Here is a 4056-nt window from a genome sequence, read left to right as displayed (position 1 = left end):
CACGTTTGGCAAGTGTATCAAAAAAGTAATTCCCAATTACTCTAGCGGTAATCATAGCGCAACAAACACTTATGCATCCGAATAATTCGAGAACTTTCCAGTGTCCAAGAAAAATTGAGATTTCTCAAGTTCACTTGTGTGAAAAGCGGCTTCATCACTAAATGCTATTACATGCAAAATATCTTCCTGGATATTATGTATTTCAGCTCAAATTTGACAGCATTCTGCACTAACGCGTTTTACTGTCATTGTCAAAGCTTGGATGTAATATGATCGAATCCCAGGATTATGTTTCAAGTTATACCACACTATTTTTGTGAAGTCCTTGTTTGAAGATTGTACTGTATGGTTAACCTCTTCACTGATATGGCATCAAATGATGCCACATATTTATCAGGAAAATAATGTAAATTTTTTTCACGAAGAAGAGTGCGAACTGAAGGTAAATAAAAATAATATTCTGAAGCACTTGTTTTTACTTACCTTCAGTTCGCACTCTTCTTCGTGAAAAAAAAAAAAAAAAAAATAGGATATTTTCCCGGTAAATATGTGGCATCATTTGATGCCATATCCGTGAAGAGGTTAACTTCGAAAGACTACAATACAGCTTGTTGCACAACAGCAACGTTCAATTTACTTTTTTTTTTTAATCTTGGACGTCCTGCACTTCCTCGGTAGTTGCTTGCTACCGATCCAGTTTCCACAAAGTTCTGAGAAATGTGGCGAACTGTTAAATACCTTAGTGGATCACATATAAATCACTGCAGAAATATTCGACGGAGTACAGCCGGTGAACCACGCAGTTCCATCAAGCTTGCTACATATCTTCCTAGTTTCAATGTTAATCGGTCAGCCATTAAAACAAGATAAACATGGCGAATCAAGTTGAAGAGATCAACAATAGAAGCTAATTTATGAAGACAGGATGAGTTAGTATATGAAACTTAGTTCCTAGTATTATTCCGAACTATTGCTTAATATATATATATATATATATATATATATATATATATATATATATATATATATATATATATATATATATATATATATATATATATACAGTCTGTTACAAAATAACTGCACCACCTAAGAAAAATCGATACATTTTGCGAATTGTAACATATCTTATGACATATATTAATTGCAATGGTTTCAAATTATTTCTATACATCTTTTGGTGTTTTATCTATTACATATATAGAGACAAAAGATTCAAATACAATATATTATGTAATAATAAGCTACAAATAGCCATTGTTACAAAAAATATGAACATATTTGTTTTCATGCACTTTGTATGACCACATGTTAACATCTCATTAATGAACAAGAAATGGATGCGAGTTTTCTTGAACAGTATTGTTAAGTGTATAAAAGCCTTAACTGTGTATATACCCCGTTCAGTACTTTGTATTTTTCCCATGTACCACTTTCAGTGCTGCCAATCTACTTGGCATGCTGTGTACGAGAGACTGGCAAAAGGATTCGTCTAACTCATGGAACCAAACTTGCACCATAGCTTCAATAAACTCCTTCCTTGTTTGGGAGTACTTCCCTGAAAGCTTGCGAGACATTATATGCCATACATTTTCAATAGGACTCATGTCTGGAGAGTTAGGTGGCCACCACAACCTTTGGATATGCATGTCTGAAAACCACTTCCTAACCAGAGCAGCTCTGTGACACGGCGCATTATCATCTTGAAATGTGAAGTAATCTAAGTTTTTGCCTGAGAAATGATCCTTTGCTGTTGCTAGAAGTTTACGTTTTAAAATGTCCATGTAATACTGTGCATTAACTGACCTGTTGCAAATTTCTAGTCTTCCGACACCTTTAGACGTGAAACAGCCCCACACCATTACACTCTCACCAAATTTCTCTGTTGGTGATATACAGTCGCTATTAAGTTCTTCCCCACTTCTCATCCATAGTCGGACGCCACTGTCATTCCCAAGCACCCTAAACTTTTTTCAACGAAGAAAATCACCTGTTCCCATTCTTCAACACCACATGCTTCGTACATGGTAAGAAAGTGTTTCCTAGCTCTTACGTGACTTGCGTTAAGTATCGGCTTCTTTCTAGGTGTTTTCTTCCGAATTTCTTTTTCCTTTAGTCGTCTAACAACTGTTACGTAGCTTACACTAATAGCAGTATCATCGGACACAGTTTGAGAAATTTGTCGTGAAGACGATGCTCTGCTTGTCAGAGCTAGAGCCTTAATTTTTCTATCTATCCATGGGTTTGTTTTTCGCCTTCGGCCACATTTGTCTCTCAAAGAGGACTTATTATACATAGTTTGATTTTTAGTAACTCTACCAACCGTTGTATAATGCAGTTCAAGTTGTTTTGCAATTTGACATTGCGAAAGGCCACGATAGTACAACGCCAGTATCTTCCCTTGTTTACAAGAGGATGTATCGTTCAGTATTTTACCCATTTCTAGTACGTAATCGCACTAACTATAGAGGATCAATCACAAATATCATATACATATCATAAACAATAACTCACAAGCTCAAAACGTTACGTACGGAACAAATTTTGATCAACAACGAACAGCGGATCACCATTGACTTGTGCACACATGAAGCAACCACTTGCATAATAAATGCACTGCCACCTGTTGAGCAAAAATCACACAAAATTTATGAGTAGCAATAAACAAAAACGTATCAAAATGCAATGGCGAACAATTGTATGATATGTTAAGCCCCTTTAGAGATGAAATTAATTAACAATTTTATAAGGAAAATTAAAACCTTGAAATTATAGCAGGTGGTGCAGTTATTTTGTAACAGACTGTATATTGCAAAATGACAATATGTTGGTTCCTGAAGATTTGCAGAGCACTGGAACGCAGTGCTATTCCAGTTGAAAGCAGTTAAAATTGACCATAAGGCTTGCTTCGCGGAGAGGGAAGGTAGTGTGGAATACTCCTCATGGTTGAAAGCAGCGATAGAGGACGGGGAGACGAGGGGATATTGAAAGGTGGAGGTGTCACATTGCATAAAGTTCATTAGTAAATATATTTTAAATGTTTTGTATGAAATATGCAGTACATATTTTGGAATAAGTTGTTAATATAGGGGAAGTCAGTTGAATATGAGCATACTTAATGAAAATATATCTAAAAAATGATGTATTACGGAAAGTAAAAAGTATCACCAAAAGAAAGCCTGATCTTTCGTCTACAAACGCTAAAAAGTACAAGGTTATACATACTTTTGTTCGTGAGTAATAAACAGGTTAGGAAGGTAGGTGCTCAGTGCTCATATTTTCCGTAATACAAGGGTAATATGAGCACTTCATAAGGCAAATATGAGCAGCTTTTCTTTTTTAATATCAATATTTTCACATAAAATATAAAGCAGATACAAAAAATGTATAAAAGAAGAAATAAAACGTAGATGATTACAATAACGAGCAAAAGATAGTTGCACATGCACGTAAAACACAATTCATTTTAAGAGTCATGTGTATTTGTTCGACGTAAATAACTAGGCACTAAATCTTCTAGAATAATCACAAAGAATGAACTTAGAGCACTGAGCGATCACACAAAAAACATGATACCAGTCTTGGCACATATCACACTTGATCTATTCTTCCCCTTTGGAGTCTTCACTAAACTTTCCTTCACAAATATGGCAAATACTATCATTCTTCTCACACTGTATGGATGAGCCTGTCCTTTTTCCTAACGTAACATTTCTGGCGCTTTCTTCAATAAAACTATTAGTATCCACTTGTGCTTTAGACTTATTTATGGATGTCTGCTTCTTCTCCTTTACAGGAAGTCTTCCATTTGAAATGCATTTGGACTGAAGCTGTATTATCAATTGCCTTGATGTAAGTTCTCGTGCTTTTCCTCCATGTCTTCCTTTTCTGTTGTTTTAGCTCTGAATAGTAGGCAGAGGAAAAAAGTGATTTGACAATTTTCCGAGGTGTTTGAGAAACTTGGTTGATAGTGTTTCCTGAGGCGCTTAATGGTCCAGGTTGAAGTTCAGTATTTGCGAAACAAGGAAGTACTTGACCCGTAGATGTATTGGTTGG

Source organism: Thermobia domestica, chromosome 18 (assembly GCF_964235325.1).
Source record: "Thermobia domestica chromosome 18, izTheDome1.hap1.1, whole genome shotgun sequence".
NCBI lineage: Eukaryota > Metazoa > Arthropoda > Insecta > Zygentoma > Lepismatidae > Thermobia > Thermobia domestica.
Note: the sequence above shows the minus strand (reverse complement) of the source record.